Raw genomic sequence first — 6429 nt, 5'->3', positions numbered from 1 at the left:
TCCGTTCCATTGCTCGCTGAGTCGTCCCCAATTTAAGTTGAACCCTCTTAGTGAGCCTCCAAGTTTCTGCCCCGTAGGTGAGTACCAGCACAACTGTTACACGTACATGACTGCTTAATCGCTACTGTATTGTGGGGGCGAACGCTTTGCAAATGCCGTCGCTATGGTAAGCATGAAAGCTCACTAAGCCAGAGCGCGGGCATGGTTTTCTCCTATGGTGTTTTGTAGAAATTTTAAGGCAACAGTCTTAGGTGCATCATCAAACACGAAAGTGATCGTAGTCGGGGTCGCCGAATACAAATGGTACCAAAATGGCTTCCGCTGTAAAGATAAAATTAATTTGGTTCGAATGAGATTTGAAGCAGGGCCACCAGAGCAGCAGCCCGATGCTCTAACCCGGCACCCAGACAGAATAGAAAAATTGGCCGCGTGTCTGCTCCTTTCGTTGCAAATGTCGACAAAAGACGATAGTCTTTGTGAATGCCTCCTTTTGCTTTCCCGCTCACCTCTCCTCTCACGCTGTCCCTCTTCCGTCACGCTCCTCTCAAGGTAAGCACGCTATAGGTTTGCTCAACTCAATTTAAATTTACCGCTTTCCACTGCTCCAAGTCGAGTTCCTCGATGCCAGCGCTGCAGCACGGCGGAGACGCGCGCGAATCGAGGCGTCCCACTTCAACGTTTATAGAACCACATTTCCTTACTGCACACGCGTTCCAAGCAGAACGTGGAACCTATTTAGTGGAACCTTGTGTTGCTGTTGCCGTGTGATTTCTCAAATGCCGCCAGGAGCGCGGGCAACAGCAGGCGACGGTTTTCTGCAGTAGATGCAGTTATCATTTGCTATCGCAAAATCCAAGCATCCATGAATTTTTAAAGGCGGTAGTCTTTCTTGGGCTACTTAAACCCAGAAATTTTGGTCTGTCTGTATGTCTGTCTGTCTGTCTGTCCGTCTGTCTATCTGTTACCCGATTCAGCCACCCGGCCAAAGCAAAACAATGCCTGCGCAATAGTCTTATATAGTCACAGCTAAATCTACCCGTCTATGTCCGGTGTAATGTTCATACTTGTCAACATTGTTGAAGAAGAACAAGAAATTATGCAAATATGAGACAACAAATCAATACAGAAGTGATATTTGCAGTGTTCCTTTATAAAAAAATCAAACATGCTTGAATCTGCGAAATTAAATACTTCATCAACTGCAGAAAAAGAATTCACTCTGCCGTCGCCTGCTGTCGCCCGCGCCACCATCGCTTCTGGCGCCATTTTAAGAAATCAACCGGCAACAGTTACGCAAGGTTCCACTAGATAGGTTCCACGTTCTGCTTGCAACGCACGTGGAGTAGGGAAACGCGGTTCTATAAACACTGAAGTAGGGCGCCTTGATTAACGCGCGTCTTCGCCGTACGGCAGCGTTCGCATCGAGACACCCGGTTTGGAGCAGTGGAACGTGGGAAATTTAAAATGATTTAAGCAAACCTTTGGCGTCTTTACCTTGGGAGGAGCGCGACGCAAGAGGAACAACATGAGAGGTGAGCGGGAAAGCGAAGAGAGGCATTTACTTCGCAAAAGCCGATAAAGACTATCGTCTTTCGACGGCATTTGCAACGAAAGGAGCAGATACGTAGCCATTTTTTAAATAAAATAACACTGCAAATATCACTTATGTATTGATGTCCTCCATTATGTTTGCGTAATGTCTTGTTGTTGTTCAACAATGTTGACAAGTATGAACATTGACACCGGACTTAAACCTTTAGATTTGGCTGTGAGTATATAAGACTTTTGCGCAGATTTTGTTTCACTTTTACCGGGTGGCTGAATCGAGACACAGACAGACAGACAGACAGACAGACAGACAGACAGACAGACAAACAGACATACACACAGAAGAAAATTTCCTTGTTTAAGTAGCCCAAGAAAGACTATCGTCTTTAAAAAATCCTGGTGCATGTGCCGCTACATTTGTACGTGGCGGGACGTGCGTAGAGCGGGTGCACGCGGATGAATAACTTTGACAGTAAGTAAGCTGCCGTATGAATTGCTGCCGGTCTGCCTGTCAGGCTAATTAGCTTCAACAGATGAAGAAACGAACACGAAGAAAGAGGCGCAAACACGATACAGCAGTAAAGAAGTCTGATAATCGCTAGTATTTCCCCTTGAAAGCACGTAAGCAGACTAAAGTTTCTGGGGAATTTTTTTTGCGCAGTTTTAACAAGAATGTTTCACTAAGCTCGGAGATAACTGCGGTGGCCAGGTGTACGTGTGTTTCTGTGCATGAGGACATGTTGTTTATGTTGATTGTCAGTATTGGTGTGTCCATGTTAGCGAATATTCTCATTTTATCGCGTCATATCATGTAAGAAACGGGCCTGGCTTTTTAGCTTCAGCCCGATGGAACACAAATTTTTAAAACCTGTGCGCGCCGGCGTGGTGTGCAGTGTTTTATATGAGGGGGCGTTTTTTTCTCCGAAAACATCAGCTGATAGTAGCGGTTAAGCTTTTATTCCCTTCCATGTTAGCTCCTTGTCCATTTGTTTTACTCTGTTACATAAAGTAGGAAAAGTCAAAAGCAGACTCCATTCCAAGCTTGTAGGTGAGGGATCAGTGAGAATCAGACCCGTTTCTTAACAGAGGAGCTGTTAGCAAATCATAATTTTTCGTCACCGCAGTTAAAAATACCAAGAAATTGCCCAACGCGCGCACGCGCGCGCGGGTCTCGCGGCAACCGCCCGGGAGTTAACAAAACCAGCGAAATGCCGAGCGCTCGTGTGTGCGTGCCTCCCGACGACCGCCCGGCGTCCCCGACGCATGGTTGTCAAGCCAAACATACCCACTTAGGGATATTGGCCAAGATTGCGGCGACCACCCGGCATTTACAAGAAACAAAAAAAAATGTCGAATGCTCGTGTGTGCGTGCCTCGCGCCTCGCGCCCAACGTCCCTGACGCCCGTTTGCAAGCCAAGCATATCCACTTAGGAAGATTGACGAAGATTTCCCTCCCCTCCCCCCCCCTCCCCCCCCCCTCCCCCCCCCCCAAAAAAAAAATAAGAACACTCCAGCGTTCACCATAATCGTGGCAACACTTGCTCCGAACGAGAAAGACACGTGACAGCGTACGCCCCTTTAAGGTAATGTCCAATGGCTATCACTTCCAAAGAAATGAAGCAAGCTCACACTTATAGCAATAATGATGGAGTAAAGGTCGCTGCAGCAGCGAACAAGAAGCAAAGCGGCTGTAATCGTAAACTTAAACCTTCGTTATGGTCGTGAAGGTTACGTACAGCTTCGCTACCTTCAAGTCTTACGCGTCAGTGCGACCTTCCCTTTTTTTCTTATGCCTAGCACTCACCGCGTTAGCATACTCACAGCGTTCGTACTATTGCCACTCTGGGGGAACGCGACCACTAGAATGCTTTAAAACAATAAGGAAATTCGTATAAAGCCGCGTAAGGCAACAACACAACATGGGGGCCTATGGGGACTCACTGCGTCAAGCTGCAGCTAATATGTATCCACCTTTTTTCCCCCTTTCGCCGTTTCCAGCCTTTTCAGCGTGCTTTTACTCTTCTTCGATTCTCAGTCGCTTTTAGTACTCACTCGCATTGATAGGTCTGCACGTAGCAATACTTTCGGGTGGAACGAAGGAGCAGCACAAAGTTAACCAGGCGGCTCTATACCTCTTTTACGCCCTTCCAAGCAAGGCAGAAGCGTCGGGCCACCATAGTTTCGTTATTCAAACGACTTCGAGGCGCTGTCTCCTCCAGAAAAACCGTCACTTGCTTCCGATTTCAATCAGGAGTCGTAAAGCCCCTGCGCCGACGTAAAGTGCCGCGAAGCGCCGCCGCCGAAGTCTTGGGCAGCCCCTGCCGGCTGCCGGCTGCGGTGGTAGAGTGCGTCTGCATTGGCGGGCGCAAAGTTCCGCCTCAACTCCCGAGTCTTCACTGCATGGGGATTTGAGGCCGACGCGGCTCACGAAGCACCCTGATTGCTTCTGGGATGAGCGTGCCGTTCTAGCGACTCGCACGGGGCTTCAGCGGAACTTGTGACTAGCGATTGAGTAAGGCTCTATCGTTTCGGTCGTTGTTTCTTTATTTAGGTGTCTTTCCGTGAAGGGAGTGAGAGAGAGAAAGGCGGTAAAGCTAGAACGCTTCAACAAATGCCGACCAGGTATGGAGGTGATTGGAGGGGCCGGAAAAAGCCTGTGCTGCCGTGCCGTAATGTCGCAGAGGCATTACAGTTTGTAGGTCGAGAATGAAAACTGCAAAGCCTCACAGGAAGAAAAGGCGGGTAAGCTTTAAATTTAAAGCTTTTACGACGTACCCGAGAGAATATGACATTGGTGTTGCCGCGAAGCCGTAGCGTTAGTAAGTACAATAAACGCTGACGAGTATTCGACTACTGATCAAGCATACAGCTGCTTTGGGTTTACACTTAAGACAGTGCGCCACGCAATGGACTTTACCCCAAGAAGCCCCCTTTTGAATGAATGAATTAATTACAACTTCTAGCCGGAACTTAGCTCAGTTGCCTTGGGGATGAAATCTCGCCCACGGGAACAGTGTCTTTACTCTGCAGTGAAAGGCAACATAAACAAGCGCTCGCAAAAAAACGCGCAGATTCTGCCACTGATGCCTTTTTATGTTTTAGTAATTATGTATTTAATGTCTATTGGTCTCAAATATCTTCATCGGCATCATCATCAGCAGCAGCAGCATATGGAAAGAATTAAAGGCCAGATATTTTGTTATATACCAATCCTCAATGCAAATAAGAACTCCATCTATATTAACAGAGATAAATGAGGCATGCTGCGTATTCTGAGCCGTATTTGTCCCGTGGGACATGTTTCCTTTATATTTTGGTTGCGGCGTCACCAAGCCATTATAGTGTTGACAGATCAGTCTCTGCAGACACATGCACGTCCATTACAGGTGCAGTCGCTCGACCTTGGGGGCCCTAGTCTGCATACTACTGACTGTGAACTTTGTTATTTTGAACGAATAATACACTGAAACTGAAACTGAAACTGAAAAGTCGCTGGAGATTTCACCACATACAACGAAGGAGCGGTAATAGTAAAGCGCATCATAGCTATCTCAATGGCTAGCGAAAGCATCTATCGCCTGAGACCACCTTTGTGGGTGTTTGTTACGTACAGATACTAAATAAATAAATAAATAAATAAATAAATAAGTAAATAAATAAATAAATAAATAAATAAATAAATAAATAAATAAATAAATAAATAAATAAATAAATAAATAAATAAATAAATAAAAATAAATAAATAAAAATAAATAAATAAATAAATAAATAAATAAATAAATAAATAAATAAATAAATAAATAAATAAATCATTATTTTTCCAGAAAAGCCTGGACGGTTCTTAAGGACTAAAAGCCGCTCTAGGCAGCTTGACTGGTCCCTGAAGACCGTTACATTTTGCAGCATATGACGTTTACAGCACATTTGTACATGAGGTGTATATGGGTTAAGACGAAGTGCTTAACATGGCAACGTACAATTTACTCCAAAGACATCCTTATAGTCCTCTGCGAAACATAATGATGGACAGCGTTAAAGTTCTGTTTTAAATCGTACTTCAGTAGTCACAGCACATGGCACTTCCGTAATACTCTTTACTCAGCTCATAATAAATTCATCGATACCAGGTTAACGGAGTGCACTGGAGATGTACCAATTTCTATTATGCTAGACAGAAAGACTGAGCGAATGAAGCGGCATCCCTATATTGCACTTGCTGTTAGAGCTCCCATTATTTTCCCGTACCATACTATTCTTTCTGTAAAATATTGTACACCTTATCTAACATCGAGCTGCATGATCCTTCTGGGATCTTGATTCATGAAATAGCCCGCTGCGTAATTTAATTCTTCACTTTAGTCTCAACTAGCCACATCCCTTCCTTCGGCTGTCGTCTGCTTATTATAACCGACGCCAAGTACACTTCGAACAAACTCTTGCACTTGTTCTCTGTTTGCCGCCGCACTCGGGTCCCAGATTTACTCTTACCCTCAACTTGCGGTCCTCGAAGACGACTTCGCCCAAAGCAGCTCGGCCTCCGAGTCGGAAATGTCGGCCGTATTGACTCAGCAGCCATCGACGTTATTAAGAACCTGAGCTCCAGTATCAACATTCTGCCAGGGACGAGCGCCTGCGCTGACAGGCGCCGAAGGGACAAGTTCAATGTGCGAATCAATAGGGCCAGGCCGAGAGTGACGTAAGCCTGATTGTGGGCTGCCTTGTTCGCTACTTCAAACGTAATTGAAACTGGCGCTTCGTCCAGAAGAACAAGCAGAGTGCTCTTGGAGAACGCATCGCAAGGCAATCGGGACCGAGCGCCATTTCGAGACGCCCAGAATTATGGCCAGTCCAGACATACGAGCGTCATCGCCTCCTGATAGA

This window comes from Haemaphysalis longicornis, unplaced genomic scaffold (genome assembly GCF_048455015.1).
Source record: "Haemaphysalis longicornis isolate Haplotype H1 unplaced genomic scaffold, Haemaphysalis longicornis Haplotype H1 scaffold_2, whole genome shotgun sequence".
Lineage (NCBI taxonomy): Eukaryota > Metazoa > Arthropoda > Arachnida > Ixodida > Ixodidae > Haemaphysalis > Haemaphysalis longicornis.
Note: the sequence above shows the minus strand (reverse complement) of the source record.